The sequence below is a fragment of the Leucopleurus acutus genome (assembly GCF_964270905.1).
Source record: "Leucopleurus acutus genome assembly, chromosome: 4".
NCBI classification, from domain to species: domain Eukaryota; kingdom Metazoa; phylum Chordata; class Mammalia; order Artiodactyla; family Delphinidae; genus Leucopleurus; species Leucopleurus acutus.
Window position 1 is genome coordinate 86370268 of NC_139146.1, and position 25227 is coordinate 86395494.

The window sequence follows — 25227 nt, forward strand, 5'->3', positions numbered from 1 at the left end:
TGCTGGCATAAAAGGATAGGCATGTGCCAAAAAAAAAAAAAAAACCAAAAAAATAAACCAAAACAAGAACTTCAAACCATACCTTGTACCATACACAAAAATTAACTTAAAATGGATCATGAAATCAAATGCAAAATCTACAACTAGGGCTTCCCTGGTGGCACAGTGGTTGAGAGTCCACCTGCCGATGCAGGGGATGCGGGTTCGTGCGCTGGTCCGGGAGGATCCCACATGCCTCAGAGCGGCTGGGCCCATGGGCCATGGCCGCTGGTCCTGTGCGTCCGGAGCCTGTGCTCCACAGCGGGAGGGGCTGTGGCATTGAGAAGCCCAGTACCGCTAAAAAAAAAAAAAAAAAAAAATCTACAACTATAAAACTCCTAGGAGAAAACTTTCATGGCCTTGAGTTGGGCAAAAATTTCTTAAATATGACACCAAAAGCATGGTCCAGAAAAGGAAAAACTGATCAACTGGACTTTATCAAAGTTAAAACTTATCTTTGAAAGATACTTTTAAAAGAATGAAAGACAAGCCACAGACTTAGAGAAAGTATTTGCAAATCATATGTGTGATAAAGGACTTGTATCAAGAATACGTAAATAACTCTTAGAACGCAATTAGAAAACAAAAATATCATTTGTAAATCAGGCAGAGGAGTTGAACAAATACATCAGTAAGGAAGATATATGGTGGTAAATAAGGCACAAGAAAAGATGCTTAACATTATTAGTCATTAGGGAAATGCAAATTAAAACCTTGAGATACCACTATACACCTTTTTTTTTTTTTTTTGCGGTACGTGGGCCTCTCACTGTTGTGGCCTCTCCCGTTGCGGAGCACGGGCTCCGGACACGCAGGCTCAGCAGCCATGGCTCACGGGCCCTGCCACTCCGTGGCATATGGGATCTTCCCGGACCAGGGCATGAACCCGTGTCCCCTGCATCGGCAGGCGAACTCTCAACCACTGTGCCACCAGGGAAACCCTACACCTATTTTTTTTTCTTTCGTAGTTACATGTTTTATTAATCACGTCTGAGAAAAGTCACTGATTTTCATTTTGTACAGCATTATCTTGTAAGGACAAGATACAGTAACAACTTCCAAGTTTTTGCATATCAGAGCTGAAACTGAAAACATCTCCATAATTGAATTTTCACTTCTTATTTGTAATAAGTTTATCCTTAGGAGGATACTTCATAGTGTTTGATCACAGATGAGTTTGGACATTGCTATCACTCAATAATGTTAAGCATCTGTCAGGTTCTCTCCTATACTATATATTAATTTTTTCTCCGTTAAGCAAATATTTATTGGCGGTCTGTGGGAATAAGATACATTTAGGTCCTCTTTTCTTGGTATATTCACAAAAGCCTCTGAAACTAAATTTCCAAGTCAGGCCATACTAAGCCATGGCATAGTAAGTTTTCATCATTAACAGTTTTTTTTTTTTATTCAAACAGCAAGTCACAAAAATTATAATCATCCTCAGCAGTTCACTCAGTCCCATGTAATTAATTTTTTTATCTTGATCTTTTGTTAGCACTTTTATGAATTCATCAGTTTTCCATTAGAGTTCAGAAAATGCTTATTCATTCAGTTCAGCAGTACAGTCAGTTACCAGAAACCTGTGCTTGTCAGAGTCTTTTCCATGAATTCCTAGAAGATGAAACACTTTTATAGGAACATTTTTGCAAAAGCATCAGAGTACACCCAGAACTGTCTGTAAATGACAAAAGACTTAAAAATGACCACAGTTAAAGATTTGATGAAAGTTCATAATAATGCAATTGACAAGGAAATTTAGTTATTTCTGAGATATACATTTTAAAATAATAACTAGAATTATGACTGCTAATATTATACCAGAATATATAAGATTTTTAGGAATTTCATGTAATGTCTGAAACATTTATATTAACATATTTCCATACAAATAACCCAAAGGAAGTTTAGTATTAGTTGTTTTGTTTTTAATTTTTGAATTTTATTTTATTTATTTTTTATATAGCAGGTTCTTATTAGTCATCAATTTTATACACATCAGTGTATACATGTCAATCCCAATCACCCAATTCATCTCACCACCATCCCCACCCCACCCCCCGCGGCTTTCCCGCCTTGGTGTCCATATATTTGTTCTCTACATCTGTGTCTCAACTACTGCCCAGCAAACCGGTTCATCTGTACCATTTTTCTAGGTTCCACATACATGCGTCAATATACGATATTTGTTTTTCTCTTTCTTACTTATTTCACTCTGTATGACAGTCTCTAGATCCATCCACGTCTCAACAAATGACCCAATTTCGTTCCTTTTTATGGCTGAGTAATATTCCATTGTATATATGTACCACATCTTCTTTATCCATTTGTCTGTCGATGGGCATCTAGGTTGCTTCCATGACCTGGCTATTGTAAATAGTGCTGCAATGAACATTGGGGTGCATGTGTCTTTTTGAATTATGGTTTTCTTTGGGTATATGCCCAGTAGTGGGATTACTGGATCATATGGTAATTCTATTTTTAGTTTTTTAAGGAACCTCCATACTGTTCTCCATAGTGGCTGTATCAATTTACATTCCCACCAACAGTGCAAGAGGGTTCCCTTTTCTCCACACCCTCTCCAGCATTTGTTGTTTCTAGATTTTCTGGTGAAGCCCATTCTAACTGGTGTGAGGTGATACCTCATTGTAGCTTTGATTTGCATTTATCTAATAATTAGTGATGGTGAGCAGCTTTTCATGTGCTTCTTGGCCATGTGTATGTCTTCTTTGAAGAAATGTTTATTTAGGTCTTCCGCCCATTTTTGGATTGCATTGTTTGTTTCTTTAATATTGAGCTGCATGAGCTGTTTATATATTTTGGAGATTAATCCTTTGTCCGTTGATTCGTTGGCAATTATTTTCTCCCATTCTGAAGGTTGTCTTTTCGTCTAGTTTATGGTTTCCTTTGCTGTGCAAAAGCTTTAAAGTTTCATTAGGTCTCATTTGTTTATTTTTGTTTTTATTTCCTTACTCTAGGAGGTGGATCAAAAAAGATCTTGTGATTTATGTCAAGGAGTGTTCTTCCTATGTTTTCCTCTAAGAGTTTTATAGTGTCCAGTTTTACACTTAGGTCTCTAATCCATTTAGGGTTTATTTTTGTGTATGGTGTTAGGGAGTGTTCTAATTTCATTCTTTTACATGTGGCTGTCCAGTTTTCCCAGCACCACTTATTGCATATCCTTGTATGTCCTTGCTTCCTTTGTCATAGAGTAGTTGACCACAAGTGCGTGGGTTTATCTCCGGGTTTTTTATCCTGTACCATTGATCTATATTTCATATATCTATATTTTTGTGCCAGTACCATATTGTCTTGATTACTGTAGCTTTGTAGTATAGTGTGAAGTCAGGGAGTCTGATTCCTCCACCTCTGTGTTTTTCCCCTCAAAACCGCTTTGGCTATTCAGAGTCTTTTGTGCCTCCATACAAATTTTAAGATTTTTTGTTCTAGTTCCATAAAAAATGCCATTGGTAATTTGGTAGGGATTGCATTGAATCTATATACTGCTTTGGGTAGTATACTCATTTTAATAATGTTGATTCTTCCAGTCCAAGAACATGGTATATATTGGTATCATCTTTAATTTCTTTCATCAGTGTCTTATAGTTCTCTGCATATAGGTCTTTTGTATCCCTAGGTAGGTTTATTCCTAGGTATTTTATTCTTTTTGTTGCAATGGTAAATGAGATTGTTTCCTTAATTTCTCTTTCAAATTTTTCATCATTAGTGTATAGGAATGCAAGAGATTTCTGTGCATTAATTTTGTATCCTGCAACTTTACCAAATTCATTGATTAGCTCTAGTAGTTTTCTGGTGGCATCTTTAGGATTCTCTATGCATAGTATCATGTCATCTACAAACAGTGACAGTTTTACTTCTTCTTTTCCAATTTGTATTCCTTTTATTTCTTTTTCTTCTCTGATTGCCATGGCTAGCACTTCCAAAACTCTGTTGAATAATAGTGGTGAGAGTGCACATCCTTGTCTTGTTCCTGATCTTAGTGGAAATGCTTTCAGTTTTTCACCATTGAGAATGATGTTTGCTGTGGGCTTGTCATATATGGCCTTTATTATGTTGAGGTAGCTTCCCTCTATTCCCACTTTCTGGAGAGTTTTTATCATAAATAGGTGTTGAATTTTGTCAAAAGCTTTTTCTGCATCTATTGAGATGATTATATGGTTTTTATTCTTCAATTTGTTAATATGGTGTATCACATTGATTGATTTGTGTATCATGAAGAATCCTTGCAACCCTCGGATAAATCCCACTTGATCATGGTGTATGATCCTTTTAATATGTTGTCTGATTCTGTTTGCTAGTATTTTGTTGAGGATTTTTACATCTATATTCATCAGTGTTATTGGTCTGTAATTTTCTTTTTTTGTAGTATCTTTGTCTGGTTTTGGTATCAGGGTGATGGTGGCTTATTGAATGAGTTTGGGAGTGTTCCTTCCTCTGCAATTTTTTGGAAGAGTTTGAGAAGGATGGGTGTTAGCTCTTCTCTAAATGTTTGATAGAATTCACCTGTGAAGCCATCTGGTCCTGGACTTTTGTTTGTTGGAAGATTTTTAATCACAGTTTCAATTTCATTACTAGTGATTGGTCTGTTCATATTTTCTATTTCTTCTTTTTTCTTTGTTCTGCAGCAGTGAATTCCACTATTCTGTATTCCAGGTCACTTATCTGTTCTTTTGCCTAACTTATTCTGCTATTGATTCCTTCTAGTGTAGTTTTCATTTCAGTTATTGTATTATTCATCTCTGTTTGTTTGTTCTTTTATTCTTCTATGTCTTTGATAAACATTTCTTGCATCTTCTCTATCTTTGCCTCCATTCCTTTCCGGAGGTCCTGGATCATCTTCACTATCATTATTCTGAATTCTTTCTTTGGAAGGTTGCTTATCTCCACTTCATTTAATTGTTTTTCTGGGGTTTTATCTTGTTCCTTCATCTGGTACATAGCCCTCTTCCTTTTCATCTTGTCTATCTTTCTGTGAATGTGGTTTTTATTCCACAGGCTGCAGGATTGTAGTTCTTCTTGCTTCTGCTGTCTGCCCTCTGGTGGATGAGGCTATCTAAGAGGCTTGTGCAAATTTCCTGATGGGAGGGACTGGTGGTGGGTAGAGCTGGCTGTTGCTGTGTTGGGCAGAGCTCAATAAAACTTTAATCCACTTGTCTGTTGATGGGTGGGGCTGGGTTCCCTCCCTGTTCATTGTTTGCCATGAGGTGACCCAAAAATGAAGCCTACCCAGGCTCTTTGGTGAGGCTAATGGCGGGCTCTGGGAGAGCTCACACCAAGCAGTACTTCCCAGAACTTCTGCTGCCAGTGTCCTTGTCCTCACAGTGAGACACTGTCACTCACCGCCTCTGCAGGACACCCTCCAACACTAGCAGGTAGCTCTAGTTCAGTCTCCTATTGGGTCACTGCTCCTTCCCCTGTTTCCCAATGTGCACACTACTTTGTGTGTGCCCTCCAAGAGTGGAGTCTGTTTCCCCCAGTTCTGTCAAAGTCCTGCAATCAAATACCACTAGCCTTCAAAGTCTGATTATCTAGGAATTCCTCCTTCTGTGGCCGGACCCCCAGGTTGGGAAGCCTGATGTGGGGCTCAGAACCTACATTCCAGTGGGTGGACTTCTGTGGTATGTGTTCTCCAGTGTAAGTCACCTACCCAGCAGTTATGGGATTTGATTTTATTGAGACTGCACCCCTCCTACCATCTCATTGTGGCTTCTCCTTTGTCTTTGGATGTCAGGTATCATTTTTGGTGAGTTCCAGTGTCTTCCAGTCGATGATTGTTCATCAGTAAGTTGTGATTCTGGTGCTCTCATAAGAGGAGATGAGAGTATGTCCTTCTACTCTGTCATCTTGAACCAATCTCCTATAATCTTTTAAGTATGAATTTTTCAAGATATTATCTCAGTTTTTTTCCCTCAAAGTTTCTAGTTTCTAAGAGTGGAGTTATCCATGCACAGTTTTACATGTTTTTATACAAAACTAGGAACTGAAGAATAATACAAGTGATAAAATTTAAAAAAAGACAATGCCACATCAATTTTCACTGACGATTATATGCTAAAATAGGCAAAGTAGCAGTTTATGCTTTCAGGAGATCTAACTGCATTTTATACAATGGAAAACACTAATTTAGAAGGTATCGAATATGCTATATCCAGCCCAAAGAATTCATGGATATTGAAATTCTCACTTCTCAATGGGATGAAATCCCAAGGAATCCTAGGTTTCTGGGGCAATTTTTTCTTTTTTTTTAAGGTAGGTGGCTGTCTATTACTTGTCAAGGCAGTCAGCCTGATTCCAGGCTGTAGAAGATAAAAATTGTTTGGGTTGTTTTGGGGCAGTTTAGATCATGCCTGAAGGTGGAAAGTAGTTCACCACTAGTGAGAGAGCTCAGATGGATTTATACTGTCATAAAAATAACTATAGGATTTACCAGGGAGCACTTCTGTAATTTTCTCTGTGCTAACCCTGACTACTCCCATGCTTTCCAGTTTTTGCCTCTCCTCTTCCTCCCCACCTCTGAGAAAGTAGCTGTTAATCCAATTGGTCAGAACCGTATGTTGAATAGGCTAAGTTGTTAATGGGCAGGACTAAGAGACCTTAAATTCAGAACCTGTGCCTCTTACTGTCACCCTTTTCTGCTTTAACAGGAAACAAAGCGTGGCTCCCAGGGGTCTCTCTTGGTCTTTTACTCAACGACTGGTTTTAAGACACAGACCTACTAGAGAATGGACTTGAGGATACGGGGAGGGGGAAGGGTAAGCTGGGACAAAGTGAGAGAGTGGCATGGACATATATATACTACCAAACATAAAATAGATAGCTAGTGGGGAGCAGCCACATAGCACAGGGAGATCAGCTCAGTGCTTTGTGACCACCTAGAGGTGTGGGATAGGGAGGGTGGGAGGGAGGGAGACGCAAGAAGGAAGAGATATGGGGACATATGCATATGTATAACTGATTCACTTTGTTATAAAGCAGAAACTAACACACCATTGTAAAGTGATTATACTCCAATAAAGATGTTTTAAAAAGAAAGAAAGAAAGAAAAAAGATATATGCTCTTTTCATCTTGGGAAAAGAGAGAGCAGGAACAGGAAGAAGGATTTGAATCTTTATGCTTCAACTCAGCCTTTTTCAAAATTCTATTTTGAATATTGAATATCGAGTACTAACTGAACTGTAACACAATGTCTCTCTGCTGCTCAGAACTTCCACAGTCCCCCAGGAACTCCTCTGGGAAAAATCATCATTTGTGGGGTTAGATTTGGACATTCTTGTGTTCTTACTATTAACTTAATAGCACTGAAACCTCACACATAACCTCTAATACAGAAGTGTCTCTGAGAACAAAGTAAAACTTGAATTGGAATATTTAAGCACATGAGTCCCCTTGTACCATTTAAAACTTTGACTTCAAAAGAAAAACAGATATACCAGTTCATTTTGATCTAATTGTGTTATGAAATTCTCTCCCCCTTGCAAAAACTATTTTAATGGACCCACTCCATAGACATTAAAGAGAGTCATTCAAGTAGTTGTTCAGCACAAAGGCAATGTATCATACCTTCTGTGGAATCTGGGCAGGGACCAATGCAATCATGTTAGCCTTTCCTTCTGGAAGGTTTTGGACCATTGAGCCCAAACTAAGTAATACAATGCCATCTTCTCCAGAGCTTTGGACAACTTTTCAATTTCCTGAAAAGAAATAATTTGCTATACTACAAAGGGGCATCAGCAAAGAGAGAAAGAGAGAGTTTTGTTTGTTTGTTTCATTTATTCTTGTTTTAGTTTGTTTGAAGGAAATGAATATGTATATTTCTAAAGAGAGAAGTATTGTAAGAATGCCTCATCTTCTAACATGCCAAACGTTAAACCCCCTTGGAAAGAGATGTGTAATATGAAATCTATTTTCTTTAATCAATGTATAATCATTGACTACTAGGCAAGTATGGTGATTTATTTATTACTTATCAACAAGAGACAGCAGTAAAGTGAAAGTTTCCAGTGAAGAACATTTTACGTTGTGACAGCACAGGTTTAATTTTCTTAAGTGAGTTTTGAAAACAGTGTAATATTTATTCCATGTCTCAAACAATAGCAGGACCAGGAATTTTTTTTCTAGTTATGTGTTAAATAATGCTAAGTTCCAGCAACAATGACTTAGTAATTTGTCCCAGGATGACAGGATTGTGACCAAGTAAAATAGTGTGCTTATTAAAACACGTGGCTTGCTCACCCAGACAAAATTCAAGACCTGACCTCACTGTGTCCAGCAATTCAAAGTTATGCCTTGAACTTTGCCCAGTCCCAAACTGTTCCTCACTTTACAAATTCTTCCTCGATATCGCCAACCAGGCCCCAACACCTTAGAATTATCTTCCCCTGACTTTCCTCTGCTGAAAAGTAATAAAACTCTGTCAAAGTGCTGTTCTTGTTTCCTATAATAAGTCAAATAAACCTAGCCTTGCTTGATCAACAAGGTTTTTTTTGTTTGTTTGGATTTTTTTTGGTTTTGTTTGGAGTTGACAGAAGACAAATATTTAAAAGGACCTGAATTCCTAACAGAGAATCTGTCTGTAGCTCGGCTTCTTGAGATTTTATGTCATTTTATGTCCAGTGTATTTGTTACTGAATTGGTCTACTTTTCTTCTTGGCAGTTTTCAGGATGTCTCTTTTGGTGTACAGGCTTTCCTGATTATAAAGGCTACATATGATAATATAACCTGATGATGAGGTTACATATAATTGGTTTGGTAAAAGAACGAAAGTGCTCTTGTTAAATCATCTATATATAAATAAATGACTCTGAATTTATTAATCACAATTTATTATTTATTTATTGGTGTTTCAAATTCCCAATATTGACGGGTTCTCTAAATTTAATCCTCAGTTAAGATTCTGATCTATTAAACTTCTGGTGATATTACATTAATTGACTGAAAGAGAAAAAGACTGATGAAAGCAATTTTCCTTATCTTAAAATATTATTTCCTTTTTCTTTCTACCTCATGCTCTGATAACACTGGGCATGCTATATTAATTTCATCTCTCTTAAGGAAATAGCTTTTCAAAACTTCCTGTAGTTTATTTCTCTCTATTTTCATTCAAAACCTAATGAAATTACAATATCAAATATTATCATTATTTTTATATGGTATGTTTAAATTTTGAGTATAAATTTAATTTTACTTCTGATCATGGCCCAGATATTTTAAGGGAATTAATGCTATGACTTATAATGAATGTGACAGATTTTGCCTGTAAATTGTTTATTTTGGGTGGATTTTACTCCATGAGAGTGTGATTTATTGGGTAAAACATCTGATCAGGCTATCTATGAACTAATTGGGGCTCATGACATAACGTTATGGAAAACTTTCATTTACATTTTAAAATTTGTAGCCTATTGTGCATGTTAATACTAAACTAGGCACTTCCTCTCTGATATCTACTTTACTTTATTTGTTTCCAAGCCTAGCTAGTGAGGTCAGGCAGTTTACATGATTGAAATAGAGCTATATCTTTATGCGTTACTGGATGATTTTTAATGCACCACCACAACCAATTCCTGAGAGAGGCTTATTTCCATGAATTGTATTATCAGGATACAATAATTTCTGTTCTATTTTGTGCTGTGAAGTTCTTTGATCTCAAATATGATGAGAACAAATTTTGGGGGAAAAAATATCATGAGTTTGCCAGTATGACACATACACAAGTGCATATATCAGAAGGAATCCCTCCAGTCTAGATACTAGTGAGACTGCTTAAAGCTTCAAATACAATTTTAACATTTTCTTCTTCTTACTTTGGTTTCTGAGACAAATTCCTTTTGTCAAAAGGGGCACTAAGAAATTTGTCACAATAGCTAATATTTATCAAGCACTATGTCCTTGGCACTGTGTATGGGCTTTATGTATCCAGTCGATTCTTTTTATTCTTAGTAACTATGTTCTATAAAGTTGCCACAAACATGTCATTTGTGAGTAATGAATCATTGCTCCTGGTTTCACCCAAGCTTCTTGTCACAACATTTTTGTCAACTGCTCAACACATAAGCTGGTTTTATGTGTGTTTCTGTTTTAAAACACCTTGTTTAACATATATTGTTGATTCATCAACACTGAACTCATAGCCAACAGTGCTATAACTCATGGAATGGAATGAAGATTATCTGGCAAACATATTTTCTTCCTAAGGCACATCACAGCCTTCTTACTTCTTTTCCGGAACAATAGAAAACATGTCAGCACTCTCCTTGGGGGCCATTCCAAACAGGGACATCACCAACAAAAAACACTCAAATGCAAAAATGTGGTATTAATTAGACCTGAAAAGGACACTTATTTACAGTATGAGAGCTGCAACAAAAAGGCAGAGGATTGCCTTGTTCAATGCTTAACTGGGAACATGCACGTCCAGTGAGTAACTTTTTTGCTGCTCTGTATATAGCTATGAATGACCATGAAGTACTACAAATATTGATTCTGGGGTTACAAATAAATTTTAGTGAGTAGGAAAATTTGAAAATACAGAATCTGTATATAATGAAGAATTACTGTATTAGACCATTTTATTCTCACACCACTCCAATGAGGTAGGTAAGTAAACCCCCTCCCTCATTTTTCTTTTTTTCTTGTGCATCCATATTTTATAGGAAAGGCACTACCGGCAGGATTTGGCTTTTGTATATTTCCTAGCTACCATAGTACCATATATTAAAGCACCAGATTCCATAACCTTTGAATACTCTCACATATTTCCACTTTTAATATCACATTATCAGAATTTAATTCTTTTAAATACCTCATTGCAATTTATTTTAATAAAATACAAGAGATAAGCTCCCACATTACCTCAGTCTTATGCATTTTGTGATTTGTACTTGATTGTAAATAACTATTTAACATTTATAGTTTTTCTGGCTGTCCAGTCTATAATATCCCTAAGGACTACAACTGTGTCTATCTCATTCACCCCTCCTTCTTCATTTCGGAGTGTAGAATCTGGTATCTAGCAGACAAAGAATACACATTTGTTGAAAAAAATATAATTTCTTATGTGTTGGAAGACTTTTTTATAGTGGCTATATCCACACAATCTTGCATTTCTCTCTTACTTTTCATGACTGTTATGTAGCTCAGAATCTTCAGTGATAATAAAACCTGAAACACATAATAGGTGAGGACATGGTGTGAAGAAATTTTATATATTGTCCGTTTCTTTTCCATAAGACAGTATTTGGACTGGGAATAGAAAACTATTCAAGACACCAGTTTACCTTTGGCAGTGGTTTAGCAGGTTTGCTGTGGAGTCTTCCAACAAATTCAAAATTTGGTAAGAGTGGGTGGAGAAATTCAAAGTCCCAATAGCTTCTTATCAGTAAAATATCAGTTTTCCCCATTAATTCACACAATGTAGTGAGTCTTCCTGAAAAAGAAAATAGGAAAAGGAATATATGTAAATTTGTATCCATTTTTTCTTAGAAGATATAGCAATAAAGCTTCAAGTCTGTGTTGGTCAAGATGAACAAATAATGCCAGTGTTTTATAATTTAAACAAACATATATACAGAAAAAAGAGAAGGAAAAAATACATGTTAAGTGAGAGACTTACATAGCTTACAATAACTTCTCCCCTCTGCACCTTTGAAAACAGGTTCAAATAATTGTTAAAGATTAATTCTTTTTTGATGTATTACATGTTCAAGTTAACTAACAGATTTTAATTCTAAGTCAATATCTCTCTGTAATTATTTAAGTATGTGATGAATATTACATTCTAAATGGTCATTTTCCTGCATAGCATTGGGCTTGTATCACATTGATGATATTTGTGCATTTTTACTTAATGCTCTAACATTTTAAACTTTTTTTTTTAACTAACTGAGCATCCCCATCTTCCAAGGATGACCCAGCATTGTGTGACTGCCATGGACCTACTGGCAGGCAAGACCCTGGTGCTAATATGTTAGAAAGAGTCTTCCAAAATGGTGTTTGCCAGTGTTAGCATGGTAGAACAAGATCCCCAAAATGGCTGCCACCAGAGTCTCCATCCCTAGGTGGAGTCCCAGCTGCACAATGCCTCTCCAGGAGACTTGCCAAGATCAGCAGGTGCCTTTTTAACTACTGCCTCTTCACTGGGACTCAGACTGTGTGAGATTTTGTGTGCATACTTTGAGAACAGAATCTCTGTTTACAGGGTCTCCTGTTCTCTCGAATGTAAGCCCGTCTGGTTTGCAAAGCCAGACATTCTGGGGGCCTATCTTACCAAAATGGGGAGCCTGAAGTGGGGGCTCAGACCCCTTTCTCCTGGAGGAGAACCTCTGTGGTTGTGATATTCCTCCTGTTTGTGGGTGGCCAACCCCAGGGTGTTCATCCTGGTTAGACTGCATCTCTGCTCCTCCTACTTGTCTAGTTGTGGCTCCTTCTTTATATCTTTAGTTGTGGGAAATCTTTTATGCTAGTCTTCAAGTTGTTCTCAAAGATAGTTGCTTTCTGAATAGTTGTATTTTGGTGTGTCCATGGGAGGAGGTAAGTTCCTATTTCACCAACTTGATCTCACCCCCATAGAGATTGTTTTCTAAAGATTATTAATGACTTTCCACATTAAAGAAGGACCTGCAGCATGATGAATTTGCACTGTTCACACTTGTTTCAATCTGGTCTCCAGTGTCACTTAGCTAGCCACCAGAGAATAAACAGGTTACTCATAGGAAATTGAATTTCCTCTAGGGGTATAGAGAAAGGCAAGAAGAGAAACCTCAGTGGTTTAAGAAGCTTCCCTAATGATGCATATATCACTAAGAATGAATAGCCTTCCCTTGCATAACTTAAAGTCTCACACTTTCTTTTATGTTTTAAAGAAGAAAGCTTATTGTGGGACTAAATTCTTGGACCATCTGTGATCAAGAAAGGGCATGATGAATGAGGTGCACCAAATGAAATGATGTCTTTCACTTCCATCTCTATGTCATTTATTTTTTCTGTTCTAGGAAATTCGAAACATTCTGACTGTATCAATTACTACAATCTAATATAAAGGGAAGGCTGCTTGATAACTGCCTAGAAAGGATAGGAGGCTAAGGAAGTATCACATGATTCAGACTGTGAAGAGTTTTCCCATATCTAAACTTGTCTCTTTGGTCTCCAGAAAAATTATAAATACTGGAAAAGCTAAAAATAAATATTATGAACAAGTGGGAATGAGTGATAAAGGAGACTCAGCTGCCCAAAGCTGAAAAATATTCCTTTAGTGTTTATAACTTGGTCAGAGGATCTCCTTTGTTAGTTTCTATTCCTAGAATAAATCAGCAATGCTGTGATGGCTTCTTTTTCAAGGAATGACAAAAAACTTCTGGAAAGTCAGACTGGAAAACTGCCTTGGTTGTAAAAGTCTATTTGTGTCAATCGCTTTCACCTCTGTCCCCTTATTTACCTACAATTTCTCTAAGCTTTTTCGTGGCTTTGGATTATTTGCTTAGTCATATTCTCACAGACCAATGCACCCGCCCCATTCACAGCCCAACATTCTACTTTGATTGTTATTTGGTGCCATGTTTTCCTTCCCATTGCTGTGCATGTGCTTATTATGGTATCTCATTTAAGAGCTTATTTTCTATGACTTATGATTCCTGATTAATTTTTATCTTAGAAACTTTGGTCTTTGGGTTATTTGTTTAGTCTTTTATTTCAGATAGGCCTACTCATCCTCCCACTTCATTCACCAACCAGCTTTCTACTTTGATTGTTTGGCATTTGATGCTCTGTTTTCCTTCACATTGCCTTGCATGCCCTGGCAATGGAATCTCATCTAAGAGCTTATTTTCTATGATCTGTGATTCTTGATTAATTTTTAGCAGAATTTGTTCCTGAGACTTTGACCTTGGCTCTATTCTCCAAGCCATTACGTCCTATAACCTCATATACTATATATGTAATCAAAGTTTAATGTTTATATAACTCGGATATTTATTTCCTTTGTAATTGTAAATTACCCTTTTAAATATTCTTAGGCATTGAGAGTAATTATGAATTTCTGTCAAGGATGGTTAAGATCAATTTGGAAGGGATACTTTTCTTAGGTTTCCAAAATTTTTACAATACTTCCCAAACACAAAGATGCTTTATATGTATCTATGAGTAAATGGTGGTGAGGGAGCATCTCTCCTGGCAAAAATAAGTTTGGTTAGTTCAGCGGTATATGCTGACTATGGAGAGTGTTTGTTATAAAGACCACCAACATCAAGAAAAACTAATCTTCTTGGTCTTCTATATTGCAGAACACTTGGTGCTTAGCACAATGTTTCTCCAAATCGTACATGGAGTTTTGAAATTACAGTCTCATGCTTTTCTTTCAGTTAATGCAATATACAAGTGCTTAGGTTCAGGGGCCAGACTGCTGTGTTTTAATCCCATCTCCATCACTTCTTCCCCAAGAGAACCTGAGTAGGTTATCTTACTTAAGTTTCCATATTTATAAAATGACGAGAATAATAGTGCCTATGAACAGGATTTCTATATGTGTCTTTCATGAGTTAATAAATGTAAAGGATGTAGAAGATTTCCTGGAGAAGAGTAAATTCTCAATAAATATTTACTAATTTCCTTCTGTGCTTCACCCCCCCTCAAACAAGAAGAAGCTCAATAAATATTTATAGTTGAATGAATGTACTCACAGAATCAAGATTAGAAATCATCCAGATATGAAAAATATTCTGGAACTTTGCCTTTTGCTTCATTTTTCAAACTGTAGTGCTGTAGAATCAGAAAGCAGACATTGATAATTCTAATATAAATCCCCAGTGTTTTAGGTTTGCTTAGCAAATGACTTTTAATCCATTGAGAGGGAAGGAGTAATACTAGATAATTCCCAGCGACAACTCATCCACACTAAGTAATTTTCCTTCTTAATAGATATATTAGATGATGAAGATGTTAGAGATATTAAAATAATAGAAGTACTGAATCTAGAAGAGAGATATCAGAGACTTTGATGCTGAAAGCTGAAAGGAACCTCAGGTATGAGTTCATAAAATGTTTAATTTTTTTTTTTTTCTTTGCGGTACGTGGGCCTCTCACTGTTGTGGCCACTCCCGTTGCAGAGCACAGGCTCCGGACGTGCAGGCTCAGCGGCCATGGCTCACGGGCCTAGCCGCTCCACGGCATGTGGGATCTTCCCGGACCGGGGCACGAACCGCTGTCCCCTGCATCGGCAGGCGGTCTCTAAAACGCTGCGCCACCAGGGAAACCCTAGAAATGTTTAATTTTAAAGACAAGTAAACATAAAGTTTACACAAAGTGTCATACTTTCTTGTACATGAAGTAGATTTTTTTTACTACACCCAGGTTAAAAATTATATTTAATCATGACTGACTTTCACTTGATTTTTAAATATATTTAATGAAGTTTCTTACTATTATATATTATAAATGGCTACGTAGTCTTTGAAACTCCTCTTATTGAGAGGTGGAGGCTACTTCTTCACCTTTTGAATTTGGGCTTGCGTTGTGACTTGTTTTACCAATAGAAGGTGGCAGAAGTGATACTGTGTGACTTCCAAATCTAGGCCTAAAACTTTCATACAAACTATTCTAGAATTCTTCTGTCATGTGAAAAATTCCAAGCTTTTCTGTTGGACAGGTCACATGGAAGAGACAATCATAGTATCCTGCCAATCTGCCAAATCCCAGCCATGAGAGTGACACTTTCTTGGACTGATCCACCGCAGCCAAGCTGATAACTAACCGTAGGGTAATGAGTAAGCCCAGACAAGCCTCAAAGAAGAAACATTTCCCTGAGCCCAGCCCAAGTTGCTGATTCATAGGATCATGAGCAAATGATATGTTTGCTCTTTTATTTTATTTTTTATTATTTTTATACTTTATTGGATTATAATTGCTTTACAATGGTGTGTTAGTTTCTGCTTTATAACAAAGTGAATCAGTTATACATATACATATGTTCCCGTATCTCTTCCCTCTTGCGTCTCCCTCCCTCCCACCTTCCCTATCCCACCCCTCCAGGCGGTCACAAAGCACCGAGCTGATCTCCCTGTGCTATGCGGCTGCTTCCCACTAGCTATCTACCTTACCTTTGGTAGTGTATATATGTCCATGCCTCTCTCTCGCTTTGTCGCAGCTCACCCTTCCCCCTCCCCATATCCTCAAGTCCATTCTCTAGTAGGTGTGTGTCTTTATTCCTGTCTTACCCCTAGGTTCTTCATGACATTTTTTTTTCTTAAATTCCATATATATGTGTTAGCATACGGTATTTGTCTTTCTCTTTCTGACTTACTTCACTCTGTATGACAGACTCTAGTTCTTTCCACCTCATTACAAAAAGCTCAGTTTCATTTCTTTTTAAGGCTGAGTAATATTCCATTGTATATATGTGCCACATCTTCTTTATCTATTCATCTGATGATGGACATTTAGGTTGTTTCCATCTCCGGGCTATTGTAAATAGAGCTGCAATGAACATTTTGGTACATGACTCTTTTTGAATTATGGTTTTCTCAGGGTATATGCCCAGTAGTGGGAGTGCTGGGTCATATGGTAGATCTATTTGTAGTTTTCTAAGGAACCTCCATACTGTTCTCCACAGTGGCTGTATCAATTTACATTACCACCAACAGTGCAAGAGGGTTCCCTTTTCTCCACACCCCCTCCAGCATTTATTGTTTCTAGATTTTTTGATGATGGCCATTCTGACTGGTGTGAGATGATACCTCATTGTAGTTTTGATTTGCATTTCTCTAATGATTAATTATGTTGAGCATTCTTTCATGTGTTTGTTGGCAGTCTGTATATCTTCTTTGGAGAAATGTCTATTTAGGTATTCTGCCCATTTTTGGATTGGGTTGTTTGTTTATTTGCTATTGAGCTGCATGAGCTGCTTATAAATTTTGGAGATTAATCCTTTGTCAGTTGCTTCATTTGCAAATATTTTCTCCCATTCTGAGGGTTGTCTTTTGGTCTTGTTTATGGTTTATTTGTTGTGCAAAAGCTTTGAAGTTTCATTAGGTCCCACTTGTTTACTTTTGTTTTTATTTCCATCTCTCTAGGAGGTGGGTCAAAAAGGATCTTGCTGTGATTTATGTCATAGAGGGTTCTGCCTATGTTTTCCTCTAAGAGTTTGAAAGTTTATGGCCTTACATTTAGGTCTTTAATCCATTTTGAGCTTCTTTTTGTGTATGGTGTTAGGGAGTCATCTAATCTCATACTTTTACATGTACCTGTCCAGTTTTCCCAGCACCACTTATTGAAGAGGCTGTCCTTTCTCCACTATATATTCCTGCCTCCTTTATCAAAGATAAGGTGACCATATGTGCATGGGTTTATCTCTGGGCTTTCTATCCTGTTCCATTGATCTATCTTTCTGTTTTTGTGCCAGTACAATACTGTCTTGATTACTGTAGCTTTGTAGTATAGTCTGAAGTCAGGGAGCCTGATTCCTCTAGCTCCGTTTTTTGTTCTCAAGATTGTTTTGGCTATTCGGAGTCTTTTGTGTTTCCATACAAATTGTGAAATTTTTTGTTCTAGTTCTGTGAAAAATACCAGTGGTAGTTTGATAGTGATTGCATTGAATCTGCAGATTGCTTTGGGTAGTAGAGTCATTTTCACAATGTTGATTCTTTCAATCCAAGAACATGGTATATCTCTCCATCTATTTGTATCATCTTTAATTTATTTCATCAGTATCTTATAATTTTCTGCATACAAGTCTTTTGTCTCCTTAGTAGGTTTATTCCTAGATATTTTATTCTTTTTGTTGCAGTGGTAAATGGGAGTGTTTTCTTGATTTCACTTTCAGATTTTTCATCATTAGTGTATAGGAATGCCAGAGATTTCTGTGCATTAATTTTGTATCCTGCTACTTTACCAAATTCATTGATTAGCTCTAGTAGTTTTCTGGTAGCATCTTTAGGATTCTCTATGTATAGTATCATGTCATCTGCAAACAGTGACAGCTTTACTTCTTCTTTTCTGATTTGGATTCCGTTATTTCCTTTTGTTCTCTGATTGCTGTGGCTAAAACTTCCAAAACTATGTTGCATAATAGTGGTGAGAGTGGGCAACCTTGTCTTGTTCCTGATCTTAGTGGAAATGTTTTCAGATTTTCACCATTGAGGACGATGTTGGCTGTGGGTTTGTCATATATGGCCTTTATTATGTTGAGGAAAGTTCCCTGTATGCATACTTTCTGCAGGGTTTTTATCATAAATCAGTGTTGAATTTTGTCAAAAACTTTCTCTGCATCTATTGAGATGATCATATGGTTTTTCTCCTTCAATTTGTTAATATGGTTTATCACATTGATTGATTTGCGTATATTAAAGAATCCTTGCATTCCTGGAATAAACCACACTTGATCATGGTGTATGATCCTTTTAATGTGCTGTTGGATTCTGTTTGCTAGTATTTTGTTGAGGATTTTTGCATCTATGTTCATCAGTGATATTGGCCTGTAGTTTTCTTTCTTTGTGACATCCTTGTCTGGTTTTGGTATCAGGGTGATGGTGGCCTCGTAGAATGAGTTTCGGAGTGTTCCTCCCTCTGCTACATTTTGGAAGAGTTTGAGAAGGATGGGTGTTAGCTCTTCTCTAAATGTTTGATATAATTCGCCTGTGAAGTCATCTGGTCCTGGGCTTTTGTTTGTTGGAAGATTTTTAATCACAGTTTCAATTTCAGTGCTTGTGATTGGTCTGTTCATATTTTCTATTTCTTCCTGATTCAGTCTTGGCAGGTTGTACATTTCTAAGAATTTGTCCATTTCTTCCATGTTGTCCATTTTATTGGCATATAGTTGCTTGTAGTAATCTCTCATGATCTTTTGTATTTCTGCAGTGTCAGTTGTTACTAATCCTTTTTCATTTCTAATTCTATTGATTTGAGTCTTCTCCCTTTTTTTCTTGATGAGTCTGGCTAATGGTTTATCAATTTTGTTTATCTTCTCAAAGAACCAGCTTTTAATTTTATTGATCTTTGCTATCATTTCCTTCATTTCTTTTTCATTTATTTCTGATCTGATGCTTATGATTTCTTTCCTTCTGCTAACTTTGGGTATTTTTTGTTCTTCTTTCTCTAATTGCTTTAGGTGCAAGGTTAGGTTGTTTATTTGAGATGTTTCCTGTATTTTAAGGTACGTTGTATTGCTATAAACTTCCCTCTTAGAACTGCTTTTGCTGCATGCATCCCATAGATTTTGGGTCATCGTGTCTCCATTGTCATTTGTTTCTAGATATTTTTTAATTTCATCTTTGATTTCTTCAGTGATCACTTCGTTATTATGTAGTGTATTGTTTAGCCTCCATGTGTTTGTATTTTTTACAGATCTTTTCCTGTAATTGATATATAGTTCTCATAGCATTGTGGTTGGAAAAGATACTTGATACAATTTCAATTTTCTTAAATTTACCAAGGCTTGATTTGTGACCCAAGATATGATCTATCCTGGAGAATGTTCCATGAGCACTTGAGAAAAATGTGTATTCTGTTGGTTTTGGATGGAATGTCCTATAAATATCAATTAAGTCCATCTTGTTTAATATATCATTTAAAGCTTGTGTTTCCTTATTTATTTTCATTTTGGATGATCTGTCCATGGGTGAAAGTGGGGTGTTAAATTCCCCTACTATGTATGTGTTACTGTCGATTTCCCCTTTTATGGCTGTTAGTATTTGCCTTATGTATTGAGGTGCTCCTATGTTGGGTGCATAAATATTTACAATTGTTATATCTTCTTCTTGGATCAATCCCTTGATCATTATGTAGTGTCCTTCTTTGTCTCTTCTAATATTCTTTATTTTAAAGTCTATTTTGTCTGATATGAGAATTGCTACTCCAGCTTTCTTTTGGTTTCTATTTGCATGAAATATCTTTTTCCATCCCCTTACTTTCAGTCTATATGTGTTTCTAGGTCTGAAGTTGGTCTCTTGTAGACAGCAAATATATGGGTCTTGTTTGTGTATCCATTCAGCCAATCTGTGTCTTTTGGTGGGAGCATTTAGTCCATTTAAAGATAATTATCGATATGTATGTTCCTATTCCCATTTTCTTAATTGTTTGGGGTTCGTTATTGTAGGTCTTTTCCTTCTCTTGTGTTTTTTGCCTAGAGAAGTTCCTTTAGCAGTTGTTGTAAAGACGGTTTGGTGGTGCTGATCTCTCTCAGCTTTTGCTTGTCTGTAAAGGTTTTAATTTCTCCATCAAATCTGAATGAGATCCTTGCTGGGTAGAGTAATCTTGGTTGCAGGTTTTTCTCCTTCATCACTTTAAGTATGTCCTGCCAGTCCCTTCTGGCTTGCAGAGTTTCTCCTGAAAGATCAGCTGTTAACCTTATGGGGATTCCCTTGTGTGTTATTTGTTGTTTTTCCCTTGCTGCTTTTAATATGTTTTCTTTGTATTTAATTTTTGACAGTTTGATTCATATGTGCCTTGGCATACTTTATCCTGTATGGGACTCTCTGTGCTTCCTGGACTTGATTAACTATTTCCTTTCCCATATTAGGGAAGTTTTCAACTATAATCTCTTCAAATATTTTCGCAGTCCCTTTCTTTTCCTCTTCTTCTTCTGGAACTCCTGTAATTCGAATGTTGGTGCGTTTAATGTTGTCCCAGAGGTCTCTGAGACTGTCCTCAGATCTTTCCATTCTTTTTTCTTTATTCTGCTCTGCAGTAATTATTTCCACTATTTTATCTTCCAGGTCACTTATCTGTTCTTTTTCCTCAGTTATTCTGCTATTGATCCCATCTAGAGTATTTTTCATTCATTTATTGTGTTGTTCATCGTTGTTTGTTTCATCTTTAATTCTTCTAGGTCCTTGTTAAATGTTTCTTGCATTTTGTCTATTCTATTTCCAAGATTTTGGATCATCTTTACTATCATTATTCTGAATTCTTTTTCAGGTAGACTGCCTATTTCCTCTTCATTTGTTAGGTCTGGTGGGTTTTCATCTTGCTCCTTCATCTGCTATGTGTTTTTCTGTCTTCTCATTTTGCTTATCTTACTGTGTTTGGGGTCTCCTTTTTGCAGGCTGCAGGTTCATAGTTTCCGTTGTTTTTGGTGTCTGTTCCCAGTGGTTAAGGTTGGTTCAGTGGGTTGTATAGGCTTCCTGGTGGAGGGTACTAGTGCCTGTGTTTTGGTAGATGAGGCTGGATCTTGTCTTTCTGGTGGGCAGGTCCACATCTGGTGGTGTGTTTTGGGGTGTCTGTGGACTTATTATGATTTTAGGCAGCCTCTCTGCTAATGGGTGGGGTTTTGTTCCTGTCTTGTTATTTGTTTGGCATAGGATGTTCAGCACTGTAGCTTGCTGGTCATTGAGTGAAGCTGGGTGCTGGTGTTGAGATGGAGATCTGTGGGAGATTTTTGCCATTTTACATTATGTGGATCTGGGAGGTCTCTTGTGGATCAATGTCCTGAAATTGGCTCTCCCACCTCAGAGGCACAGCACTGACTCCTGGCTGCAGCACCAAGAGCCTTTCATCCACATCGCTCAGAATAAAAGGGAGAAAAAGTAGAAAGAAAGAATTAGTAGAAGTAGAGATAAAGAAAGAAAGAAAGAAAGAAAGAAGGGAGGGAGGGAACGAGGGAGGGAGGAAGGAAGGAAGGAAGGAAGGAAGGGGGAAGGAAGCATAAAAAGAAAGAAGATAAAGTAAAATAAAAGTAAAGTAGATAAAATAAAGATAAGTAAAATAAAAGTAAAATAAAATAAAGTAAGAAAATATAATAAAGTTATTAAAATAAAAAATTATTAAGAAAAAAAGAAAAAAATTAACAAGAAAAAAGAAAAAAAAAACACGGACAGATAGAACCCTAGGACAAATGGTGGAAGCAAAGGTATACAGACAAAATCTCACACAGAAGCATACACATACATACTCACAAAAAGAGGAAAAGGGGAAAAAATCATAAATCTTGCTGTCAAAGTCCACCTCCTCAATTTGGGATGATTCATTGTCTATTCATGTATTCCACAGATGCAGAGTACATCAAGTTGATTGTGGAGCTTTAATCCGCTGCTTCTGAGGCTGCTGGGAGAGATTTCCCTTTCTCTTCTTTGTTCTCACAGCTCCCAGGGGCTCAGCTTTGGACTTGGCCCCGCTTCTGTGTGTAGGTGGCTGGAAGGCGTCTGTTCTTCGCTCAGACAGGACGGGGTTAAAGGAGCTGCTGATTCCGGGGCTCTGGCTCACTCAGGCCGGGGGGGAGGGAGGGGCATGGAGTGCGGGGCGGGCCTGCGGCGGCAGAGGCCGGCGTGACGTTGCACCAGCCTGAGGCGCGCCGTACATTCTCCCGGGGAAGTTGTCCCTGGATCCCGGGGCCCTGGCAGTGGCTGGCTGCACAGGCTCCCCGGAAGGGTGGTGTGGATAGAGACCTGTGCTCGCACACAGGCTTCTTGGTGGCGGCAGCAGCAGCCTTAGTGTCTCATGACTGTCTCTGGGGTACGCGCTTTAGCCGCGGCTCGCGCCAGTCTCTGGAGCTCGTTTAAGCAGCGCTCTTAATCCCCTCTCCTCGCGCACAAGGAAACAAAGAGGGAAGAAAAAGTCTCTTGCCTCTTTGGCAGGTCCAGACTTTTCCCCGGACTCCCTCCCGGCTAGCCATGGCGCACTAACCACCTGCAGGCTGTGTTCACGCCGCCAACCCCAGTCCTCTCCCGGAGATCCGACTGAAGCCCGAGCCTCAACTCCCAGCCCCGCCCGCCCCGGCGAGTGAGCAGACAAGCCTCCCGGGCTGGTGAGTGCCGGTCGGCACCGATCCTCTGTGCGGGAATCTCTCCGCTTTCCTCTCTGCACCCCTGTTGCTGCGCTCTCCTCCACGGCTGCGAAGCTTTCCCCCTCTACCACCCGCAGTCTCCTCCCACGAAGGGGCTTCCTAGTGTGTGGAATCCTTTCCTCCTTCACGGCTCCCTCCCACTGGTGCAGGTCCCGTCCCTATTCTTTTGTCTCTGTTTATTCTTTTTCTTTTGTCCTACCCAGGTACGTTGGGGGGGGCCGTTCTTGCCTTTTGGGAGGTCTGAGTTCTTCTGCCAGCGTTCAGTAGGTGTTCTGTAGGAGTTGTTCCAAGTGTAGATGTATTTCTGGTGTATCTGTGGGGAGGAAGGTGATCTCCGCGTCTTACTCTTCCGCCATCTTCCCGGAGGCTCTCTCACGTTTGCTCTTTTAAATGCTAAGTTTTAGGATGGTTGATTTTACAACAATAATTAACAGACAGTATGGTTTATCGAAAACACAGTGAGTATGTAGCTTTCTAAATAAACAAGTCCCAAGAATATTCACATATTGGAATATTATTGTCAAATGGAGGGATATCTCCAGTGTCACACAGTTCTAGATTACTTTGCATGCTTTCTTGAATAGTTGATAAAGTTTGACTGAGAAGCGTTCTATTTCCATTTTGACACTAAAGCTAAGAAAATACAAGTTATTTTTTATTTTAAATTATATGTATATATATATATATACACACACATATGCACTCTAACCCACACAAAGGAAGTAAGGTTTCTTTCCATCTAATAGAGGGAAAACGTACTAAATAAACCAGACTTACCTAATACTTCACTGTAAAATTTATCCCACTACTTCTTGTTAAAAGTCTCAAATGCAAAGTCAAAATATAGCTAATACAACATATTTGTTACCATCTCCATAAATGTCCTTTTGTCACTAAGTTCTGATATGATAACAGGTACATAGGAAGGAGGTAATATGAGCCCTCTGCAGAGTTTTTCATTTGTATTGTCAGTGGTAAGTCAAAGACTGTAGACCAAAGGTAGGTTAAGTAGTTCAGACAGCAGCTCGGCACAAGGAGAAATGGCATGTCCAAAAACAACATCAAATCTGTATTCCTGCAGTTTTTTCACAAGTTTTTTGTTCAAAACTGCATCCTCACAGAGCTTTTGAACAGTATCAGAATATTCATAATATGTTTTTTGCATCTTTGAATCATATGCCCATAATGTACTCTTTGGTAACTCGTATGGCCATATCTTGATCCATTTTGTAAAAAGCAAATCAAGCTCATTCTTAGTGAAGGATGTAGAGTGAACCTCAAATTTAAGGGTAGATGGCTTATTGGGACCCACAAGGATGGTGAAGATACTAGCACAGTAACTTCATGGTCCCTCTGAGCAAGTTCATCCCATATTGTCTTTAAATTGATGCAGTGATTATATTCCATTGGCCACAGCAGCACCTTTCCACAAGATGCACAGCTGAAATAAAAGGAAAGGACAAGAAGAGAAACCCATGTCTTAGACATCTTGATAAAATCCAAACCTTCTTGATAAACTTACTTTACTGCAGAGGTAGCTCTCACTTATATCCAGTATGGAGTAATTAAGTAGTTAAAATATAACTGGCACATAGCAAGGTCACAATGACTATGAGGTAAAGATTTTGTTTCCAAGAGCACGCCTTCATAATTTCTCTGCAAGCTAATCTCCAGTTCAGAGGCTTTGGAAAGCAAATAGATAAAGAAAAGCGTAGATGATCTTGTGCCTCTATGTGTGAAAAATAAATCCCAGTATCATTGTAAATGCTACTGGCTCTAGGCTAAGAAGAAATTACCTTGTATGTAGGGAGTTTCCAGATACGAAAGCAGCATGTGTCAACACAAGGATATTCTGATTTATTTGAGCATTTCCAAGCATTTCTTTCTCCATATTTTCACACCTGTTTTATTAGCCCCATTTCATTTAGCTTGCTGTTGTTCTTTTGGCTATAGTTATTCCTTCCCTTTTTTCCTTTTTATCCAAACATGGGTATCCTTTGAGTATCAACTTTGGTTACTTTCCTTTATTTAAGAATATTATCTCTGGGCTTCCCTGGTGGCGCAGTGGTTGAGAGTCCGCCTGCCAATGTAGGGGACACGGGTTCGTGCCCCGGTCCGGGAAGATCCCACGTGCCGCGGAGCGGCTGGGCCCATGAGCCATGGCCGCTGAGCCTGCGCGTCCGCAGCCTGTGCTCCGCAACGGGAGAGGCCACAACAGTGAGAGGCCCGCGTACCGCAAAAAAAAAAAAAAAGAAGAATATTATCTCTGAATTATGATCATTTCCTTTTCTGAACATTTGCAACATTCCTTATATTTCTCTCACTTCTTCAGTACTTCCCAATACTTACTCTTAGAAAGTATTTATCCTCTAAGTACCTTCTTCTGAACTTTGTTTTGTA

The 25227-nt window shown here is 38.0% G+C and overlaps 1 pseudogene across 1 annotated transcript; it reads right to left on the minus strand.

Annotated features, from left to right (window-relative positions):
• Positions 1-10956: 10956 nt before the first annotated feature.
• Positions 10957-24315, minus strand: LOC309961128 (UDP-glucuronosyltransferase 2B31-like; annotated as a pseudogene). The gene is made up of 3 exons: positions 23605-24315; positions 11339-11487; positions 10957-11070 (listed from the first exon to the last, which is right to left on the minus strand). The product of its transcript is annotated as a UDP-glucuronosyltransferase 2B31-like (transcript).
• Positions 24316-25227: the final 912 nt, after the last annotated feature.